This window comes from Papio anubis, chromosome 10, assembly GCF_008728515.1.
Source record: "Papio anubis isolate 15944 chromosome 10, Panubis1.0, whole genome shotgun sequence".
In the NCBI taxonomy this organism is placed as follows: Eukaryota; Metazoa; Chordata; class Mammalia; order Primates; family Cercopithecidae; genus Papio; species Papio anubis.
Window position 1 is genome coordinate 20,681,831 of NC_044985.1, and position 24,157 is coordinate 20,705,987.

At 43.5% G+C, this 24,157-nt stretch overlaps 1 pseudogene across 1 annotated transcript; it reads right to left on the reverse strand.

The window, feature by feature from the left end:
• Nucleotides 1-579: 579 nt before the first annotated feature.
• Nucleotides 580-11,231, reverse strand: LOC101021320 (annotated as a pseudogene). The gene is made up of 2 exons (XR_636888.4): nt 11,079-11,231; nt 580-2,122 (listed from the first exon to the last, which is right to left on the reverse strand). The product of XR_636888.4 is annotated as a heterogeneous nuclear ribonucleoprotein K pseudogene (transcript).
• Between the last annotated feature and the right edge of the window lie 12,926 nt (nt 11,232-24,157).

Sequence of the window (24,157 nt, forward strand, 5' to 3'; positions counted from 1 at the left end):
TTTCCCTTCTTTGGTTAATACTTAGGCATTTAATTATATTTATGGCTATTGTAAATGTGATTACTAATTTACATTCCCACCAACAGTGTAAGAAGGTTCCTGTTTCTCCACATCCTCACTAACATTTACTATTGCCTGTCTTTTGGATAAAAGCCATTTTAACTGGAGTGAGATGATACTTCATTGTAGTTTTGATTCACATTTCTCTGATGATCAGTGATGTTGCATACCTTTTCTTATGCCTGTTTGCCATTTGTATGTCTTCTTTTTTTGGGTTAATTAAATTTATTTTAAAAATCATAAAATGTTTCTTACGAAAGAGCATTGCATTCTGAACTGCTCTGAACAGATGCCAGGGACATGTGGGCTATTGTTACTTTTCCTGCCTGTCCCACCCCTCAAATGTTACAGTGACCACAAAGCAAGGTGTTCATAATAATTACATAGGGGGAATTTCTTCAAACCACCAACAATAACAAAAAATAAGATCCACTCACTCTGCTGCTGTTTCAAAATTTCAATGTTAGTTTTTTTGTTTGTTTGTTTGTTTTGCATGCCCTTCCCCCTCCAACCCTGCTGGTAAGGAACTAAAACATTACATCTGGTGAACAGCGAAAATTTCCCTACACCTCAAATGCAGAACACCTATGAAGCAGAGGAATGTTGGCTTTTTAAACAGAAGCAGATTGGAAAAAAAAAAAAAGCATGCAGGACTCCTTCAGTTCTTCACTAGTCTTAGAAAAATTTTCCAGAATACTGCTTCACACTGTTCAGCAGCAAATACTGTGCATTCTGTATCTGGTCCTGTGTTCCTGTAATGGTAATGATCTAATCTTTGAATCCTTCTAAAGGCTCATCAATTTTGATCAAAGCTCCCTACTCATGACGGATTTGTTTGATCCACTGACCACCTTTGCCAATAATAGATCCAGACAAATCTTTGGGAATAGTTACTTGTGTAGTAATAATAGGTCCACCAAGATCACCATATGAGCCACGACCCCCTGCATAGGAATAATCCTATCTGGAGCCACCCTGTGGTTCATAAGCCATCTGCCATTCTGATGTGCTCCATGGATCTACTGCAGAGTCCCAAGTTTCATCAGCACTGAAATCAACCATGCCGTCCTAACCGTCTCCAGGTCTCCCTTTTCTGTTATAGGTCATGAGATCTCCCCCTCTAGGTGGTGGAGGAAGAGGAAGATTCCGAGCTCTGCTACCACCCCAGCCGTCTTGTCCAGGAGGAGGAGAAGGTGGTCCTTGACGAGCGCTCATATCATCATAATTTCTTTTAGATGGAGGCATGGGACGCCCACTACGACCAGGAGGCATTCTATCAAAACCACCTCTTCCCTGCATCAGAAATCCCACTGGGCGTCCACGGCGGTCATCAAACACCATTGTAAAACCACCATAATCATAGGTTTCATCGTAAAAATTGGGATCATAGGGCTGTGCATGTCCTTTGATGGGAGACTCAGATATAAGATCAAGGATGATCTTTATGTACTCTACAACCCTATTGGCTTTTCCTCCAATAAGAATAACTCGGTCAGTGGAATGAGGACAACATTCCTGGAAAAGCGTGATGGTTGGTTGAGTGTTTTCTCAGTTCTTTGATTTTAGCATCTTTGACCCCAGTGATTCCTGCTGCTAGACTCTGATGAATCGACAGCCTCAACTCACAGTCAAAGTCACTTCCTTTATGGTGTTGGTAATTTAAGCATTCCACAGCATCAGATTCGAGTGGGAGCTGGCTGGTTGCAGTGGGTGTTGGCAACTGCAGGCCCTCTTCCAAGGTATGAATGATTTTCCTTATAATTTCTCCAATTGTTTCAATATCAGCACTGATACTCAATATAGGCTTGGGGCTACTGCTGTCTGGAATTGAAACACTGGCATTGTAGTCTGTAGGGAGAGCCTTAATATTCTTGCTTCCTTTTCCAATCACTGCCCCAGCATTCTTGCTCTGAAACAGAATGTGTAATTCAACCATCTCATCAGTGTTTCCAGATCTTTTAAATACTTGTTCCTCTTCCATATCTTCTGCAGGGCGTTTACCAAATTCACCACTGGTTTCAGTGTTAGGGAAGGTTTCTTCTGGCTGTTCAGTTTCCACATTCTCGTATTAAATGGACACATCAATCAGTTATTATATATCCTTGCAGAGCAGAACTGAAGTGTTCTGGGTCAGACCAATGACTGACACCCCAGCGCTGCAGTAGCCACGCGAGGTCACCGTCCCTCTGCCGCCGCGCTTGTGTGTCTTCTGAGAAATGTCGAATTAAATTTTTTCTCCACTTTTAAGTCAGATTATTAGATTATTTCCTATAGAGTTGTTTGATTAGGTTTTAATTTCTTTTTCAAATTGTTCACTGTTGGTATATAGAAATGTTACTGATTTTTGTATGCTGATATCTTGCAACTTTACTGAATTTATCAGTTCTAACAGTTTTTTGGTGGATTCTTTAGGTTTTTCCAAACATAAGCCCATATCATTTGGAAACAAAGATAATTTGACTCCTTCCTTTCCAATTTGGATGCCTTTTCTTTCTTTCTCTTGTCTGATTTCTCTAGCTAGGACTTTCAGTATTATGTCCAGTAATAGTGGTGAAAGTGGCATCCTTGTCATCTTCCAGAGCTTAGAGGAAAGGCTTTCCGCTTTTCCCCATTCAGTATGATACTAGCTGGTGGTCTGTCATGTATGGCTTTTATTATGACGAGACATGTTCCTCCTATAGCCAGTTTTCAGAGGGTTTTTATTATGAAGAGAGTTGAGCTTTATTAAATGCTTTTTAAGCATCAATTGAAGTGACTTTATGGTTTTTTTCCTTCATTCTGATGATATGATGTATCATGTTGATTGATTTGTGGATGTTGAACCATTCTTGCATCCCAGGGATAAATCCCACTTGGTAATAATGAATGATCTTTTTAATATGTTGTTGAATTCAGTTTGCTAGTATTTTGTTGAGAATTTTTGCACCAATATTCATCAGAGATATTGGCCTGACTTTTTTTTTTTTTTAATGTATCTTTGTCTGGTTTTGGTATCAGGGTATTACTGGCTTCATAGAATTGGTTTGAAAGTAGTCCCTCTTCCTCTATTTTTCAGAATAGTTCGAGTAGGATTGGTATAAGTTCTTCTTTAAATGTTTGGTAGAATTCAGCAGTGAAGCCATGTGGTCCAAGGTTTCTCTTTACTGGGAGACTTTTAGTACAGCTTCAGTCTCATTACTTGCTATTCATCTGTTCAAGTTTTGGATTTCTTTCTGTTTCAGTCTTGGTGTACGTGTCCTATACAGTTGTACATGTGTAGGAATTTGTCCATTTCTTCTAGATTTTCTGATTTATTGGGATATAGTCGATCCTTTAAATTTCTGTGGTATCAGTTGTATGTCTCCTTTTTTATTTCTGATTTTATTTTGATCTTCTCTCTTTTTAATTCATTAGCCTGGCTAAATGTTTGTCATTTTTAACTTTCAAAAAACCAACTCTTTGTTTCATTGATATTTTATATCATTTTCTTTATTTCAATTTTATTCATTCTACTCTGTTATCTATCTGTCTGTCTATCTATCTATCATCTATCTATCTATCTATTTATCTATCATCTATTTTTTTGAGACTGTGTCATGTTTTGTCACCCAGGCTGGAGTGCAGTGGTGTGATCTCAGCTCACTGCAGCCTTGACCTCCTAGACTCAAGTGATCCTCCTGCCTCAGCCCCCTCAAGTAACTGGGACTGCAGGCATGCACCGCCATGCCTGGATATATATATATATTTTTGAATCTTTTGTAGAGACAGTGTTCGCCATGTTGTTCAGGCTGGACTTGAACTCCTGAGCTCAAGTGATCTGCTGCCTCAGCCTCCCAAAGTGCTAGGATTACAGGCACTGCACCTGGCCTCAAAGCCAATAACTGTTAGCTTTGCCCTTTTGAGGCTATTTTCTAGATCCTGTAGGTGTGCTTTATTGATTTTTATTCTTTTATTTTTGTCTCATCTGACTGTGTATTTTCAAATAACCTGTCTTCAAGCTCACTAATTCTTCCTTCTGCTTGACCAATTCTGCTATTAAAAAATGCTGATGCATTCTTCGGGATGCCAATTGCATTTTTCAGTTCTGGAATTTGTGCTTACTTTTTAATTATTTCAATCTCTTTGTTAAATTTATCAGATTGAATTCTGAATTCCTTCTCTGTGTTATGTTGAATTTCTTTGAGTTTCCTCAACACAGCTATTTTGAGTTCTCTGTCTGAAAGGTCACATATCTCTGTTCCTTCAGGATTGGTCTCTGCTGCCTTATTTAGTTCATTTGGTGAGATTATGTTTTCATGGATGGTGTTGATGCTTGTAGATGTTCTTTGGTGTCCGAGCATTGAAGAGTTAGGTATTTATTGTAGTCTTCCTAGTCTGGGCTTGTTTGTACCTGTCCTTGGGAAGGTTTTCCAGATATTCAAACAAACTTGGATATTGTGATCTAAGCTGTATTTGCTTTAGGGGGCACCCAAAGTCCAGTAACACTGTGGTTCTCATAGACTCCTAGAGGTACTGCCTTCATGGTCTTGGAAAAGATCTGAAAGACTTCTCTGAATTACCAGGCAGAGACTCTTGTTCTCCAAAAGTGGTCTCTTTTGGAGTTGTGAGTTCACCCAAATGAATGGAGTCTCTCTCTTTCTGTCCTGAGCCGCCTGGAGGTGGAGGTGGTGTGACACAGCACACCTGTGGCCACCACCACTATGACTGCGCTGGGTCAAATTTGAAGCCAGCATAGCACTGGGTCTCACCAATTGCCTGCTGTAACAACCCCCTGGCTACAGTCTCTGTTTGGTCAAGGCGCTGTGGCTCTACAATCAGCAAGTGGCAAAGCCAGCCAGGCCTGTGTCCTTCCCTTCAGGGTGGTGAGTTCCCCCAGGCTCCAGGCATGTTCAGAGGTGCTGTCTGGGAGCCAGGGACTAGAGTCCAAAACCTTAGAAGTCTATCTGGTGTTCTACGGTACTGTGGCTGAGCTGGCACTCAAACCACAAGACACGGTCTTTCCCACTCTTCCCTTCCCTTTCCAAAGGTAGAGGAGCCTCACCTCATGGCCACTGCCAACACAGGCCCATGGGGAGTACTGCCAGACTACCACCTATGTTCCCTAAGGCCCAAGTGCTCTTCAGTCAACTTGTGGTGAATGCTGCCTGGTCTGGGATCCACTCTTCAGGGCAGTGGGCTCCCCTCTGGCCCAGGGCAGGTCCAGAAATTATGCCATTCAAGTTCCAAGTCTTGGAATCAGGGACCCCAAGAGCCAGCTTGGTGCTCTACCCCGTGTGATTGAGCTGGTACCTGAGGTGAAAGACAAAGTCCCCTTTGCTTTTCTCAAGGGGAAGGGGCATCGTCTCATAGCCACCACAGTAGGGAATGTGCTGAGTCTCACCTGAAGCCAGCAAGTCTCAGAGTCTTATCCAAGGCCCTTGGTGTGATACTTGCATATCACTGCTGGTTATTCTGAGCCCAAGAGTTCTTCAGTTAGCAGGTGATGAATGTTGCCAGTACTGGGTCTTTCCCTTCAAGGCTACAGGTTCCCTTCTGGCCCAGGATGTGTCTAGAAATGTCATCTGGGACTTAGGGCTTGAAAAGGGGGACTCATGACTGTGACCGGTGCCCTATCCTGCTGTGGCTGAGCTAGTATCCAAGATGCAAGATGGAGTCTTCCCGACTCTTCCCTCTCCTCTCCTCAAGTGGAGGGAAGTGGTCTCTTTTGGAGCGGTGAGTTGTGCAGCTTGGATTTAAGGGAGGGGAAATGCCAGCATTCCCTTAGTCACCCTGGCTGGTGTTTCAGTAGGTTGCATGCCCCCTCAGTCCGCTGTCTCTGGGCCCAGTTCGGCACTGGTATTCAACTAGGAGTTGCAGTCCTTGTGGCCTAGGCTGCCTTTCAAGTTTATTGAGGGCCCCAGAGCATGTTAGCCCATAGTGGCGAGGCTTGCAGGAACTCCAATTCAGACACTGTGATTGGCAATTCCCCTCTGGTTAGGGCTGATTTAAATGCTCTGTTGGTGGTTGGGCATCACCTGAGTTTGGTCTGACTTTGCTCTCTAATAGGGCAGCACTGAGCTCAATGCCTTACAGATGCTGTGATCTTCCTCTCTCCAGTGCACCAAAACACTCTCCATACTGCGCTGCAGTTGCCAGGGGATAGGGAAGGGTGGCATTGGAGATTCAAGACTGTTTTCCTACCTCCTCAGTGCCTTTTTCAGAAATACAAAGTTAAAACCAGATACTGTGAGTGCTCACTTGATTTTTGGTTCTTATGAAGGTGCTTTGTGTGTGTGTGTGTGTGTAGATAATTATTAAATTGGCATCCTGGCCGGGCGCAATGGCTTATGCCTATAATCCCAGCACTTTGGGAGGCCAAGGAGGGTGGATCACCTGAGGTCAGGAGTTTGAGACCAGCCTGACCAACATGGAGAAACCCTGTCTCTACTAAAAATGCAAAAATTAGCCGGGTGTGCACATGCCTGTAATCCCAGCTACTCAGGAGGCTGAGGCAGGAGAATCACTTCAACCTGGGAGTTGGAGGTTGTGGTGAGCTGAGATCACGCCATTGCACTCCAGCCTGGTCAACAAGAGTGCAACTCCATCTGAAAAAAAAAAAAAAAGGTGTTTTTACGGCGGGGATGCTTGGTGGAGGCTCTATTCTGCCATCTTGCCCCACTCCAAGTTCACCATGTACAGTTTTAAAATTTGTTTCTTTGGCTGTATTTCTCCTTATTTATTTTATTATTATTTTTTTGGATACATGGTCTTGCTCTGTCACTCTGGCTGGAGCGCAATGACATGATCTTGGCTCACTGTAGCCTCGGCCTCCAGGGCTCAAGTGATCCTCTTGCCTCAGCCTCTCTGGATAGCTGGGCCACAGTGGCACCACTTCCAGCTAATTTTTGTATTTTTTGTAGAGGCTGGATTTTACCATGTTGACCAGGCTGGTCTCAGATTCTTGGGCTCAAGCAATCTGCCTCCCTCAGCCTCCCAAAGTGTTAGGATTATAGGCATGAACGACCGTGCCCAGGCTTTTCTTAGTTCTATGTAACATGCTTATACTACAAATATTTTTATATTACATTTATTTATTGTTTTGCTACTATAGATTTAGAAAGTATTCTACTTCTTTTAACATCTCCCTATTTCCCTCATTGCATTATTTTGATAAAGTTACATTGTAGTGTTAGTCACATCAATGTTAATATTCCTTTCACTGTGATTATATCAACATTATTCATAGCAGAGCCAAATAATGTACTACAGTTACAATTCCTTCTTTTTTGTGAAATGTTGTATTTCCCCTGTAGTTAATAATTGCCCTTTTTTTTTCTTGGTATTGATATCTGTGACTAGTATGTCCCTAAAGTCTTTACCAGAGTTTTAGAAGATCTCTCAACATTGTTGAAACTCTCAGATAATTTATCAGTCTTAACTTCTTTTTGAAAGATATTTTTTTCTGGAACCTTATTTCTTTTATTTTTTATTTTTTTATTTCTTGAGACAGAGTCTTGCTCTGTTACCCAGGCTGGAGTGCAATGGTGCAATCTCAGCTCACTGCAACTTCCGCTTCCTGGGTTCAAGTGATTCTCTTGCCTCAGCCTCCCGAGTAGCTGGGATTACAGGCGTGTGCCACCTTGCCCAGCTACTTTTTTTGTATTTTTAGTAGAGATGGAGTTTGACCATGTTGGCCAGGCTGGTCTCGAACTCCTGTCTTCAAGTAATCCACGCACCTCGGTCTCCCAAAGTGCTGAGACTACAGGCATGAGCCACCATGCCTGGCCCTGGAACCTTATTTCTACCTGATTTTTCCTCAGCTTTACTGAGATTTCCCTTCACCATTATCTTTGGAATTCACTGAGCTTTTTCTCCTAAAGGTCTTTTGTTAGTTCAGGCTGCTGTAACAAAGTACTTTAGACTGAGTAATTTATAAACAATAGGAATTTATTGCTCACAGTTCTGCAGACTGGGAAGTTCAAGATCAAGGCACCAGCAGATTTGGTGTCTAATGGGGGCCCATTCCTCATGGTTAGCACCTTCTATGCCTCCTCACATGGCAGAAGGGCAAAAGAGGCAAACAAACTTCCTCAGGCCTCTTTTATAAGGGCACTAATTCCATTTATGAGGGCTCCACCTCTTAATAACAACACAGTGGGGGACTGGGTTTCAGCATATGAATTTTGGAGAAACACAAACATTCAGACCACAGCAGATCCTTTATCTTTCTTTTTCTTGGTTTATTCCAGTGGTGTGCTGGTAAATGTACAACCACCTGGGGGTCAGGGAGGGTTGAGGGGGATGGGAAACCCTAGTTCATAGTGTTTGCTGGTTTCTGTGGTATCAATATTCCCACCATGGCTGATTTTAAGAGACCAATGTGATGCCACTAAATTCAGAGTTGAAAAGAGATAATCTTGGGTGCTGGCATTAGCCAGCTACAGCACACCACTGGGTTACTCCCTTATTTTGATGGAACATATCCACTACTTCCTGAAAAAGGGTACATGGGAAGGAAATGCTTTGAAAACTTCACGTTTTTAGGAAAATGACTTTTTAAACTTTCACATTCAATTGACTTTGTCTTAATATTAAAATCTAGATGGGGAATAGTTTTCACTCAGAACTTTGGGCATGTTGCTCCATTTTCTTCTAGTTTCCAGTGTTGCTGGTCAGAACTCTAGTGCCATCCTGGGCCTCATCCTTTGTATCTTATTTTCCTTCTCTGGAAGCCTTTAGAATCTTCTCTTTATCCCTGATTATATACAATTTCATGACGATGGATTCCCTGCCACTTATAGTTCTGTATCCTTAGCAGATCCTTTTCATTTAGGAAGCTCGTGTCCTTCAGGTCTGAGGAACTTTATTAAATTTCTTTAATGGTTTCCTCTCTTTCATTCTCTCTCTTTTTTGCTAGATTTCCTGTTTGTTGGATATTGGATCTCTTGCTTTGATCATCTAATTTTCTCTCTCTCTCTCAATTGCTGAGAGGTTTTCTCAACTGTATTCCAGAACTTCTGTGTAATATTAGACACTCCTGTTAGAGTGCTGACTCTTGGGTTTGGGGCCGTGTCATATATCTGTGTTTCCTCCAGAGTGTCTGCCCGGCACAGTGCTTGACTGGTTGGAGAGGCAGAATCAGCAAAGGATTTTTGATCCAGATGAACCTGGTCTTGAATTGCAGATCAGCAAAAAAAATTGTTTAACTTCTCGGTTCTTTGGTTTTCTTGCTTGGAGCTGAGCAAGACGGCAAGTCATTCCATGGGGAGGGAGACTAGAAAGCTTGAGGGTGGTCTACCAGATCTGGTTAAAGGAGGAGACCTTCTTCCCATTCTCCTACCCTTTCTCCAGACTGCATTCTAAGTAGTGCATTTTAATCTTCAAATTCTAAAATTTCATGAGAGATTACTTTGCAGTTTATAGTACCTGGTGTCACAGTTAAACAATTCCATCTTGCTTACAAGGAACATTTTGATACTTAAATAAGATTACTGCCTTTCAACGATGAACTTAAATTGTATTTTTCCAGGTGCTTTCCACATCTGACCTCTCTCAACCAAATTAATGACAAAATAATGACTAAGATTTAGTGAGCATTTTCCACATCCCAGGCCCTGTTCTAAGTGTTTAACGTGTATTAATTAATTTAATCCTCAGCAGCCCAACCATGTAGGCAATATTATTATCCCCATTTACAGTTGAGGAAACAGGCTCCACAAGCCCTTGGGTTACACAGCTAGTCAATGTAACGTTGGGACTTAAAGCCTGACATTAACTATGGATTGTCTGCTACTATGAAATCTTCATGAAGGAGGTTCTGAATTTGGACTGAGGTCCAAGGAGGTTTCCCTGGTGGAGGAGCTGAGCATCATAGGACTCAGCTCTGATGCTGACTAGGAATGAAGAACAGGCTTTAGCGGATGCTCCAGCCCACGAGGGAGGAGGCTCCTTTGGGTCACACACCCTTTGCAGCTGCCCCAGCAGCTACCAGACAGGCTTGGTCAACAGTGGGGACTCTTTTGTGTGAACAGCCTCAACCACTAACACAGTTTCGCCTCAGCAATGCTGCTCAACTCCCAGCAGGCCTTGTTTAAACAGGCAGCTTGTAGCAGCTGGGGTTGGCTCAGTGGAACGTGTGGGCAGCCAAGGATGCCCTGAGTGCAGGTGCCTGTCTCTGAATGTGCAATCATGCAAATCCGAGGACCCAGACTGATGTGAATTGAAAGCCTGGTGTTCACTTCCAATAAACTCAACTGTCTATCGCCAGAGCAACACAGACGTCCAGTCCTCAAGTCATCAATTCAAATGAGCATTTCTGGTGTTAGAGGAAAAATGTCTGGGGTGAATCCCAGTCAGAGCTTGCTCCCTTTTGGGCAAGCAGCATCTGGAAAAGGCTTTGGAGGGGCAAATACCTTTCCTAGAAGTAATTTTCACAGGAACTGTTCAGGACACAGGAGGCATTGCAGGAGGAGGGAGCAAGGGAAATCATATCATGTAGTCATAGGGTCTTGAAGATTACCTTATCCTCTCTGCTTGTTTTACAGAGGAGTTAAGAGAAAGTCAGGGAAGTTAAGGTACTTGCCCAAGGGCACCTAGCTCATCAGCAGGCTGCTCCTCCTTATCCTGAGCCCTGGTTTCCTTTTAGCCACTCCACCCACCAGGCTGTTTCTCTAGTTCACTGCTTTGAGCACCAGGTCACGAGTGAGCACGTCTACCAACAGCTCTCCCCCTGAAACCATTGAGGCAGGTGAGTGATAGCAAACTTGGTTTAGTGCAAAGAACGGAAAAGGCTGCTTGAAGCACAGAAAAAGGGAAGTCAGAACAGGTTGTGGCACAGATGTCTGGGCACTGTTGTGAGGACAGAGTAGCTCACAAGATACAAGGCTTGTCAGCCTCTCTTCCGACACTCTGCGCCCAAGGATTCTCAAGGAGCATTCAGATTGGATTTTAACTATGGATGCTGTGGTGGCCAGTAATAGAACGGCTAATAAAAAGCAAACCTGGGGTGTCATCACTCTATCAGCAGATCAACAGTCTCTTCTTTGGTCCATAGGGCTGACCATGACAGCCCTACAGCCCAGAGGCCCTGTTACATAATCCTTCCTCAACTCCCCTTTGTTCCTCACTGCACTGCCCTGGCCTCCAAAGTCCATATAAGTGCCGTAGAGGTAAGTCTCATTAGCTTCACAACTTGCAGTAAGTGCCAAGATCATGTTATTCAAATGCCACTGAGGCCAGTACAAAGGGAGCTAATTAAATGGTATGGGCTTTCTAGCTCTGAATCATCAGTTCAGGTGGTTACCTTTAATGCTATCTTCAAGCTCACCTTCTAGGTTGGTCTATGTGCCTAAAGCTCCCACACCATGCCGCCAAGCCAGGAAAACCAGCAAGGAAGCTCTTCTGGTATGAAATGGGGGTTACACAACTGGTATCTTTTCACGCCCATTCCTACCTTGAGGAGAAATGGTAAGTTCTGTTGGGCAGATACACGTAGGCAATTGAGGTTCTATGAGAATGAACACCTCACATTTTAAAGTTCAAAGACAAGAAAGAATGAATGGAAGGTGAGCATGCATTTTCCATCTTGACCCAGAGCAGCCCACAAACACATTAGGATTTCAGTTTCAGGGGGAAATTGACTGGCCAACCCCAGTTCCTGAGGGAGGCAATCTGATTGGCTGTCCATGGGTCAGGTGTCTACAGTTGGTCTAACCACCAGAAGGGCTATTGGAAGCCCAGCCACGTGAACTGTGTTGGGAAGAAAAGTGGGTTGTGGGCCGAGCTCAGCAGACACCTGAGAGATGTCTACTCCCATTGCCTAATTAAATATTCAGGCTACATGGCCTTTCTGTCACCAATTAGTCTATTTGAGTTTGGGCCAGTTTTCCCAAGGTGGAACCATCATTTCATTCCAGAGTGGAATCCAGGCCCTTTGGAATGGATAGAGGGAACGGGGTCCTTAAAACTATCTCCTTACAACTCAGGCTTGTAGGATTTTACCAAATTCTTTTGTTTTACAGATGAGTAAACAGGTTCAGAGAAAAGACACGAACCTACTCAAGGTCAGCCTACGCACCTGTAACAGGCACTTTGTAAAGTGAAGGGACTGGGAGGACCACCTTGTTAAATCCTTCACCAGCCATCAGCTCGCTATGGAAATGCTGACTGGATAAATAGTGTACCTCTGTGGCAAGATTTGTGGCTCTCAGAGGCCTTCCCATAACAATGCTTAAGAAGGTTTTAATGATCTGCCTACAGGGCATTTCTGAAGCATTCATTTTAGAGAAAGCCAAGTTGCTCAGACTATAATTCTGAGCCTAATTTCTCCCTGGACCCTCCTGACCTGGTAGCAAGAGGGAGTGAACAAGGAGAATGACTAGGATTGCGCCAGCTCCTTGATTCTTATCCTTTTGACCTTGTGCTTCCGAAGGGAGATGGGTTTGGTGTGACTTTTTACACCTGCTTCAAATGTTGTTACAGAGCAGATGAGGGAGCTTGCCGTAGCCTAGTACCTTTGCCTGCAAAATGTCTTGCCGTAGTTCTTTTTTTTTTTTTTTTTGAGGCGGAGTCTCGCTCTGTCGCCCAGGCTGGAGTGCAGTGGCGCGATCTCGGCTCACTGCAAGCTCCGCCTCCCGGGTTCCCGCCATTCTCCTGCCTCAGCCTCCCGAGTAGCTGGGACTACAGGCGCCGCCACCACGCCCGGCTAGTTTTTTGTATTTTTAGTAGAGACGGGGTTTCACTGTGTTAGCCAGGATGGTCTCGATCTTCTGACCTCGTGATCCGCCCGTCTCGGCCTCCCAAAGTGCTGGGATTACAGGCTTGAGCCACCGCGCCCGGCCCTTGCCGTAGTTCTTATGCTGTTGACCCTGAGATCAGACTAATGCTCAGAACCAGTGGGGCATAGATCAAGTTGGGGGTGCAGATGGGAGCTGGCCGATGTGAAGAAAGGGCATTGTTAGAGCTTCTTTGAGCTCTCTATATCCCAGATGGTGAGGAAGCTGAAGGATTAGGGAGGAGAAGATGAAAGACAAGCCAGGGAAAATAGGTGAAGGAAGTAGTTATTAAAATAAGAGGTGAAATCCATCGGAAGTAAATCCAATGTTTTGTCCATGCTCAACTGGATTAGGAACATGTAATGAAAGCAAATAGATTTAATGGGGTGGGGATGATTAACGTTGTCTTGCAATACATCAGGAAATGACTTTGTTCAGGAGGAGTGGAGGGCTATGAGAGGAAATTAAACTTAATTCTTATCTCCTTACGATATTTTAGTTGCTCAACTTCTTACAACACACCTGTAAAACCAGAAAGAGAGAGAGGCCTGAGGTTTAATATGTTGTTTGCAAAGTAACTGGAGATATGAATGTCTTGAGTGTATGCTTCAGTCTTATCAAGGATCCAGTGTTTTTTTTTTCTAACAATTTGTTGTAATAAGTAGATGTCCTTAGTGGTATTGGGGGTTCTGGTTAAAAATTACCTTTCAAAGAAATGAAAGTTGCGTGATTATTGGCTTCCCAGGACCTGGGTGAAATTTTATCCCCATCATAAACCTCACAACAAATCCTCTCTCCTTGGGGACCTTATATTAATAGTATGTCATTTGCACTACTCATCTTTCTATTGCATCATGTATAGTTGTGTATTGCTGGTATATTATAGTGAGATTTGAATTTTCAGACTGTTCTAATTTTGGCAGAGAATAATAATTGTGCCTTCTTCATTTTTCATAAGACATTTCTCTTCCCCACTTGCACAAGGCACATGGCTGCCCAGCTAGAATCTGTATTTCTCAGCCTCTCTTGCAGCTAGATGTGGCTGATGATAGAAGAATGTGACTTGACATCCTGTGAGGAGAAGTCCACAATTGTTCCTTATTAAAAGAACGTGTTTGGCCTTCCCCTTTTTGCCCTCTTCCCTTTATTACTGGCTAGAATAGACGCTGGCACATGCCAGTAGGATAATGGAAGAAAAGAAGGGACTTGAGTCCTGGGTTGGCTTTAGGGAATCAAGTTGCTTACCTGCTGTAGACTGCCTATCTGCCTCCTGATATTAAGTATAAGAGAGAAATTTAGGTCTTGTTTTAGACTCTGCAATTTTGGTCTTGTTGTAGCCACTTATTCTATACTTAAACTAATAAAGAAGTGAAATGCTTTGTGTTTCTTCCCTTTCCTTGCCAGGCCTAAGGCACAGATGTTTCCCCTAACCTCCAGGGAGGGTGTGAGGCTTCTGTTCTTCCTGCTTCTCAGGAGGTGGGAACTGATTTTTTCTTTACTTGAGCTTTGGGTCAGATGGGTCATCATGTTTATGTTGAGGGAATAAGAGAAGAGGGTTTGAGGAGGAGGTAGAGGGAACGAAGTGCCATGGTAGAAAGAAGGATTTATTCAGTGCCAGTAAGAATGTGGGCAAGGGGAGTGCAGAGAGGGAGAAGGAGGGAAGCACAAGGTGGCCTCAAGAGCTAGAACCAAGCCTGGGAAGTTACTAACGAGGGGATGGGTCTGCTGTATGGGTAAGCTGGGAGAATGGAGCTGACAAAAGACCAGCAAGAGAAGTGTTGTTCAAGCACAACATTGAAGCTGATCATGGCACTTGAAAGGAGCCCAGATTTCTGTCAGCAGAGCTTGCAGTAGGTGTCTGGTGATGCTTTCCTTTCGTCAACAGTTGGCACCTTGGCCCATCATTGCCTGACCAGACTGACATCCATCCACACTCCAAGGTTTTGCTCAGTCCCCACTGATTACCTATGTACTTCTTCTGTGTCTTTTACCCTAGGATACTGCTGAACTCAAGATAAGGCCAGTGGTTGCACAATTCCCTCAACATCTGGACTTGGGGGTAGACCTGCCAGATTTAGGATAAAAAATATAGGATTCCCAGTTAAATTTGAATTTGGAATAAATAATGCATTTTTTAATATAAGTAGGCCCCATGCAATAGTGCATGCATTCTACCTGGAACCCTACTTGGGGAGAGAGGGAAAGGTTGCTAGAAATCTCTTGAGCTAGGCCAATGGTAATAGTACCCCAACTGCATTACTCTTTCATGAGTATAGATGGGTTTTCTTAGTCAGCTTGGCTGCTATGACAAAATACCCTAGACTAGATGGCTTATAATAGAAGTTTATTTGTTACAGTTCTGGAGGCTGGAAAGTTCAAGATCAAGGTGCCAGCAGATTTGGTGTCTGGTGAGGGTGGCTTTTTGGTTCTTAGATGGTACCTTTCTGCTGTGACTTCACATGGTAGAAGGAGAAAGGCAGCTCTCTGGGGCCTCTTTTATAAGGGCACTAATTCCATTATCAGATCTAATCACCTCCTAACAGCCCCACCTCCTAATACCATCACATTGATGATTAGGTTTTGACAGATGAGTTTTCGGTATGAGGGAGGATCACAGATATTCAGACCTAGCAATGGTACAAATCTAAAGCAGGAAGATTGATTTCCAGTACCACCCACAGCATGAGGAAGTCAGGTTTCACTGGCCTTATTTCCCCAACCTGACTGTAAGATTCTTGGGTGTGGGTTGGGGAACAGGCAGTAAGTCCTACACATCTGTGTGTTTCACTCAGCACAGCACAGGACTGAGCACATGGTGGGCATTCAGGGAAGACTTGCTCCCAAGTGGAATCCAAAGGCTGTTTGCTGAGCTGGAGGGAGAACTGGACCAGGAATCAGAAGATGAGGTTCTGTCCCTGGTATTGTCTTTAGCTTGGCATGTGCTCTTGAATGATCTTCTCTATGTCTCTGGGCTCTGGTTCTTCTAGGCATAACACAAGGAATTCAGATTAGAACTTATGATTTTCAACTTGAGCCCTTTAGGAAAGCAGGAGAGGTAAGAAGAGATAGGGTCCAAATAGGTAGGACCCCAGATCTATGTCACCTACTTGAAAGTGATCACCTGCAGCAACTTTCTCTCTCTGTATCTTAACAGTCAATTAACATGATTCTGACCCCATGTATCTCTGACCCCTCATTGAATGGAGAAGTCCATTTTCCTGTGGCTGTTCTTCTCCCAGGATGTTCTTGGGGACTCCTAGGCTTGCTACTCTGTCCCAGGACATCAGCCTGGTTACTATGGTCAGGAAGTCTGGTCAATCTGGCTGCAGGCCTGCTGTCCCCTGCCATCAGGGTTGTCATGATGCTACTGCTGAAAGCCAGACTGTCTGGCTCAGCCACAGGTTCTTCTGCTCATTGCCACCCCTGCCCTGGCCCCATATCTCAAGAAAGAACCACTCCTTGCACATTTGCTCCAAGCCCAGACACAATCTTCTCCCTCCCCTCAAGAAGTCTAACTAAGGGTGAGCTCCATGACCCAGTATAGTGGTCCTCAGCACATTCTCCAGAGTCCCAGGTATTCACTTTTATTATCTCCATTGGGGACAATGTTTTAGTTTGTTCAAGCTGCTGTAACGAAAATACCATAGACTGGGTGGTTTAAAAAATAAACATTTATTTCTCACAGTTCTGGAGGCTGGGAAGTCCAAAATCAAGGTGTTGGCAGACTCGGTATTCAGTGAGGGCCCACCCATATCCTGCTTCACAGATAACTGTTGTCTCTCTGTGTCCTCACTTGGTAGAAGGGGTGAGAGAGAGCTCTCTGAGGCTTTTTTCAAGGGTACTAATCTTATTCACAAGGGCTCCACTCTTATGACTTAATCACCCCCACAAACTTTCTAATACCATCAAATCAGGAGTTAGAATGTCAACATATGAATCTGGAGAGGATACAGATATTCAGTCCATGACAGGTAGGGAATGGGGATAGCTAACAGTCCAGTATGCATTTCTCTCTAGGAAAAACCATTTTTCTTCTGCTTTCAAGTGTACAGTCTGGCTTGGGAGCTCACTTTACATGTTTGGCACATACATGCAAATATAAGAAGACCTCACAGTTTCCTCCGGGGACAATGAGTGGGGACTTATCTTCCTTTGATGGAACTGAAAGGCCTATGAACTTCCCCAAATAAAGAGGGGAGGGGCTCCAAAGCAAACAGCAGCCTCCACTTCTAGAAAGCAAAACTAAAAGTCACCCCCAAAGTTAACAATTCCATTACTGAAATTTAAAACAAACAAAACCCCTATTTACCAGATATTCTACTGTATCCGATGTCCTGTGTTAGTTTTTTTTTTTTTTGAACAAAGTTTTTTAAACGTTTGGAAGACATTAGAGGTTTAAAGTCTAGTAGAGGAAGAAAGAGTAATAAGGAAACAAAACCAGAGGGCACAGGATAGAGCTCCCTTGTGTGGTATCAGAAGGCAGCCCAGGGAAATGGAAGGAAAGAGAGCTTGGGTGAGGGAACATTGGGTTGGGGCACCCTAGAGGCTTCTTGGAAAAATGAAATTTGAACCAGACCTGAAAGGATGACTCTGCTTTGGAAAAGCAGAAGGGAGAACATTCAAGTACAGTGTCTTGACCTGTAATGGCCAGGAGGTGTGGATGAACATGTTGTGTTTGTGAGAAGGTGAGGGGACCCAGAAGGCAGCACCAGGTGTCTTCACTCCCTTTCACTAGCTGGGATAGAAGAGACTTTATCTCCTGTGGCAACTCTGTTCAATTGCTGTGGCTGCCTGGAGTGCTGTGCTGAGAACAGTGTTAAGGACACGCAGTGCCCAGCAGGGAAGAGTGCTGTCATTGATTAGTGATGTCTGTTGTGGGTGTGGGAGGGGAGAGGAGTAACATGTGTTTCAAGAACATGCCAGTTTTTCCCTAGACACTGTTTGGCGCATATTCCAAAGGACTTCCAGTATGGGGATAATTTTATTCCTTTTTCCTCTCTTGAATTACAATCAATAAATGCTGAGAGCAATGTCTGTGACTTTAAACGTTATCACCTCTCTGCCAATTTCTCAACTCCAACTGTGCCAATTCCCCTTTGTCGCTTTTCAGGCTGCTCAGAGAAGTTAGGGTCTTTGTCTCTGCTGCCCAGGTGCAGGAGGGAGCAGTCTTTCAACTAGGCACAAATAACAACATTGGCTCAAGAGAAGACTTTGAAGGCACTGAAGAGGGGAAGAGAACAGGGGAAATTCCAGCCACGGACACTTGCTAATACTCATGTGAGTGTGTTATTACATAATGTGTGGCACTGGTCTTGTATTGCCTCATGTCCCCACGTCTTATCTCTCTATCAAGGTTGTGAGTCCCTTGAGGTCAGAGGCTGTGCTGTCTTTATCTTAGGCACTTGGAGGGACAGGAACCGAGTTTGTGCTATTTGTGTCTCTACAGTTCTTTGCAAATAGTGGATGCTGTATCCTTCACAGTGACAGATGCTTATGACTTTTAAATTGCTTTGGGAGTCCTGCTGATGCCTTGTTTGCTTTAAAAGAAAAATAGAAAGAGGAGTGGAAGGGGAAGATTATGAAATTAACCTGTGGTCCTTGAGTCAGAGCAACTGGCAGAATAGAACAATGTGCCATTCACATCACCCCTTTCTGGGCTTTTTCTTAGGGCCTGAGCCTCCTCTCAATTCACAGGACCTTCTCTTGAGGGTGGAGGAGGATTGTGGGTGGACAAAGAGAGAACTGACTGGATAGGGCACCTTCATAAATGTTTTTCCTGAAGCCTACAGAATGGCATTTTTCTGTTTGTGTTGAAGTTGTCCAACCGGAATTTTCAAACAATGGATTTCCGGAATATTGGAGCCTGGAGGGTGACTTTTCAGAAGATAGGCTCCGATCTTTGATCCATTTAAAAAACTGCACACTGGTAGGAAGACTGCATCACTGCAGCAAGAAAGTAACCTGGCACACATGGTAAGAAGTTGCTGGGGTGAGTTCACGTTGTGGCATTAATGATGAAGTTATAAGGTACAATTGTGGAAGGAGCAAGGGTGCTGAGGGCTACATCAGGTCACAGAGAGCAAATGAATTAGACATATAGAGTACAAAGTGGAAGGCCAGGTTAGTCCAAGTGCAAATGCTTTGCAAAATTAGAAAATAGTCTTGAAAGTACAGTACACCTTGACATTAGATGGGAGGTGACATCCATAGAATATTTATAGATATCATTATGTGGGTTTTTGACTTTGCAGCTTCTTAAATGATCAATATTTAAATCTTTGGTGAAATAATATTCTAGCAAATAAGACTGGAAAAACTCTCCTTACTTTCAGGTTTTGCATTATAGGTATTTTCCCAGGAGGACTGAGAGATGAGTAAAGGGCTTAAGCAAGTCATTCAGCCATTGGAATTTAGAGCTTAAAGGGAACACTAGGGTATGAGCTAATCCTACCCCCTTTGGGTTGTAGATGAGAACAATGAGACTCAAATGGCTAAATGGCTTGAGTTAGTGGCCACACTTGGCTTAGGACTCAGCATTCCTGATTCCAGGTCTAGGCACTGTCCACCCCACCTCCCTGACCTCCGGGTGAATAGGAGCTCAGCTGATTTTGGTTCCTCTGAAGCCTTTAATGGAGCCCTGGCTATTGCTGTGCTCTGAAATGTAATCTCACTGAATTCCAGTTCCCACACTATCTATACAATGACGACAGCATTAGGCAACTTGCTTACCTTGAAGGAGAGTTAAGCATGGAAAAAGAGAACATGTCTAAAATCACAGTGAGAGGCTCACTGCAGGAGAGGTGATAGGCAATGTGGAGCTATACTAGTTTTAGTGGTGTGTGGAGATTAAATGTATAGCCTCTGGGCAGGTCACTTCACCTGTTGGTCCCTCAGTTTCCTCATCAGTGAAATGGTGCTAATAATAGAACCGACTTCATTGGGTTCTTGTAAGGATCAAATGAATTAAAACACACACACACACACACACACACACACACCCCTCTTAGAAGAGTGCCTAGTACATAATAAGCACACAAAAGGACTCTTGCTAATACTGATGTGAGTGTGTTATTACATAATGTGTGACGCCAGTCTTGCATTGCTTCATGTCCCCAAGCCTTATCTCCCTATCAAGGTTGGAAGTTCCTTGAGGTCAAGGACTGTGCTTCTTATCTCAGGGAGTTGGAGATACAGGAACTAGGTTGGCTTTTATCACGTAAGTCATAAGATGTCTTTTCAAATGAGGTTGGTTGTTGTAGCTATGATTATAACAGCAATAGAGTACTGGGCAACTCTCCTGTTATATACAGTAGCTCATTTCATGTCTCCAATGTCCGTATGAACTAGGTATTATAACTACCCGCAGTTGTGGATGCTGCTGATGCTCCACACCTCATCCCCTCAGCCTGGGTGATCAGTTTTCCCCTCATGAAGGGTTCCCACCTCAAGTGCCTCCTGAGTCTCTCAAATTTCCTTCTTTAGGGTTTTCTCCTAAGCTGTGGAAGTCTGTTCAGCCAGGAAATGCAAGAGAGCAAATGTTTCCTCTACTAATGAGTGACAAGAGCCTTCTGTCCTTCCAATGCCCAGCATTGAGGTGCATTCTATACCAGGACATCTCAAACTTGAATGTGCACAGGATCTCCTGGTGCAAATTATTGTACGGGAAGTCTGGGGTGGGGACTAGACTCTGCTTTTCTAACATGCTGCCAGCTAATGCGGAGGCTGGCCCATGGCCCACATTTTCAGTAGGAAGGTTCTATGGAATTTTCTTTGAAGGTCCTCAGGGGTTTGAATCAGAATTGCCCACAGTGAGACCCAGCTCAATAGCACACTCTTTATTGATCTTCCCTCCTTCCTTGTCCACTACCTTTCTCTGGCTTCCTAAGATCACCTTTCAAATAAATCACCTGCTGCCACCCAAGTCCTTGTTCAGACTTGGCTTTTGGGAGCACCCACAGCAAGACACTCCCCTTTACAGAGGAGGGTCATTGATTCAGGTCACACAGTTCCTAAAGAACTAGGACTCCAGCATGAGTCTGACCTCCTAGCTCTTTGTACTGCACCTCATTGCTCTTTAGTAATCTGTGACTGCTTTGAGTTTTGAGTCCAGTTTTAGGAATGAAAACCCAAATAACAATGGCTTAAATACAATAGGAATTCTTTTTTATCATATGAGAAGAAATCTTTAGGTATTCAGTTTGTGATACTGATTTGGTAACTCGGGGATTTTAAGATGAGAGCTCTGTGAGTCTCTTGACATTTTCCTTGTGGCTGTGAAAGGGCTGCCATGCCTCCAGCCACCATCTCTGGATTTCATGAAGGAAATTGTGGAAGACTGAAAGGCAAAAAGGTGCATGACAGCTGATAATGCCTTCTCCTCCCTTTTAGGAACTTTCTTTGCAGCCCTGCCTAAAACCTTCCACATATGTTTCAAAGGTGAGAACTGTCATGTGGCCATTGCAATCTATAAACAGCTTTGGGAAAACGTAGTTCTGAATGACTGTTATGTTGCTGCCTCAACACAATCACTCTAGCTGGTCACTCCCTTAGGACATTAATGGAGGGTTTAAGGAGTTGTTTTTGAAGGGTTTTATGTGATTTTTCCAAAGCTCTCTTTGGTCAAGTGTGGCATGTGATGGAAGTGGTAGTGGCAGATCGGGTAGGGCGCTGTATTCCTGTTCCGGGCGCCTCACTCCCTGGTACCATTAAGGGGTGAGATCTGGCCTAGAGGATTTTTTTGGGGTGGGGTGGAACACACAGTGGGGCTTTAACTCCAGGCTGGGTTGGCTTTCTCCCAAAGTATAAAAACTCAAAGACAGTTTATGACCCCTGGGACTAATTTCCTTCTAAAGACCCCCATCTGGTAATCAGGAGAAATTAATATTCTTTCTATTAACATAACCTTAACCCTATTTATAACAGACTAATAGCACTGGCCTTATTATGCCAAGAGGGCATCAGTCCCCTTCCTGCCTGGTTATGCTTCAAAGCTTTCTAACATTGACTCACAGCGAAGGACACCCAGCTCAAGAGGTTTCTCCCTGATCTGCAGTTTCTCATTCCCCAGCACATTCTTCTGTTGGAGTCCGTATATCAGCCAGACAGATATTAGGTTTTTAAGCAGGTATCTTTCTACTGGCTCGTGAGCTTCTGCGGTATCGTGACTTAATTCTTATTCTTCCAAATGCCTGCAATTAATTGACTGGAGATACAGCAGTGACATAACCCAGTTCCCTTTTCTCCTAGAACTTGGAATCTTTTACTCAAAGCAGGTACTTAAAAACTCCAAGTTCTCCTGGAACTTGGACTCTTTTACTTAAAGTAGGTACTGTGTGTTGAATTGAATTAGTCATTCAAAGAATGATAAAAATTTAAATACAGAAAGGTCCTTGAAGATGTTTTTCCTCCAGACTTTAAGATCAGGCAGCTTGGGTCTATCACTGAAATTCATTGTGTAAATATAAACACACAGACTCGTCTCTTTGTCTTCGGTTTCCACACTTACAAAATGGAGCTGATAATCCTGCTAGAGTGTTGAGTACTTACTACGTGCCAGGCACTGTTCTAATTATACGTGTATTAACTAATTTCTTATCATTGAGTTCTTACCAAATGGAAGTGAATTAATACATGAAAAATGCTTGGCATGGTATCTGGCACATGACAAGCCTTCATATATATTAGCAGCTGTTATTATAATCAGTTCTCAATTCTTGCCCAAGGTTAATGTTGGTTTTGAGGTCTGTTTGCAAAATCTATTTTCTTCTTCTTTTAAAATGTTGGGGAGTGTTTGTTCATGTTCCAGGCTTTCAGCACCTCTGCGCACCCATATCTATATTCCTGGGCTATCTGCTTTAAATTGTCCTCTGATTCTGTATCCTGCTCCCCATATGAAAATACTTCCTTTTCTTGCTGGTGGTGGCAGTGGCAAAAGGAGTAGTACAGGTTTTGCAATGCCCTTAAAATTTCAAAGTCTATCTTCATAGCCTTACTGATACTTTCTTTTCTTCCATATACCACCACCAAAAAAAAAAAAAAAAAAAAAAAAAGAAAAATCTATAAGTTGTAAGAACTGGGTAGAAGGAGGTCATTGTCACAATACACTACATTTATAAAGTGCTTTGGAGCTTACAAAGACCTTTCACCTATCTCTTCTCACTTAAGCCGCCTGGCAGCCCCAGGTGGTCCTCATCAGAATCCTTGTGATAGAATTGGCCAGTAAGTTTTAAAGTCACTTTCAAAGAGCAGGGCCACTGCCATAGACAGTCATCTGGTGGATTCTTAGTTTAGATCCTGTAGTAAGCTTGAAAATTGTCACTCTGAGTAACTGAAGGTAGACAGAGTCTGGGACAATTAGCTTCCTGAGGGGAGGAATGGTGTCATTCATGGAACATCCCCAGGGCCTGGATCAATAAACTCTTGCTCAATGAGTCAGTGAATAAATGGTGAGAAAAAAACATTAACATTTCCTTATTTGAATAGCCACAACCAAAATTATTCAAATTTTGAAAGTTTAAACTTTTCAGTTCTCAGTGAATTGCCCATTGTAGTAATAACCAGTCACAAACTTGGAAACTCTTAAGCCTCCTTCTTCAGGGGATTGAGGTGTTTATGTGGGGTGGGAAGAGAGCGTTTTAGTTGAGGCAGATCCTTGGCTGGGGTCTTTGAAAATCGGAGTGCATTTTTCAAATTGTACCTACAGAGGACTGACCAAGAAAGAGTACTTGCCTATGAGACATTCAATGGGAGCCAATACATGAGCTAAATGAAGCCACAGAGCCAAAGATCCCCACATGCTTGTGTTTAAAGGCAGAGGGCAGACTTCCTGGGTATCCAACTTTGGAATTCTTCCACTGTGTGATGTTTTACATTTGACCCAGTTTCCTGGGCAGTCTCTTAATGGTTCTTTGGGATAGAGAGGGAAGGAAGGTTCTGGGAGAATTTTGAGAGTCTGATGACAGCTATTCACTCGCTCTAGAAAAATGCACACATACACATATGGACAGCTCTGCTCCTCCACATCAGAGGACCTAGTAAAATACCTCCTGTCTCTCCCCATGCTTCCCCCCAAAAAGAGTTGAATTGTCTGTGTTTCTAAATGTTTTTTAATGTGTTCCATTTTCCCCAGCTTTGTTCTCTTTCTGAGAACAATGGTCACTCCACTGTCCAAATTACTCTTTGTACTATCTTGGGCTGTCTTCAGTTCAGCACTTTGGTAGTCAGTTCTGACAGCTGCTGGAGAACGGGGAGCTCACCCTCACTCCAGTCACTCCATTATCTGGGAACCACCTATTGATCGTCCGCTCTCCACGGAACAGGACATATTCCTTAGCTTTGGCTACATCCCTGAAGACATAAAAAAAGAG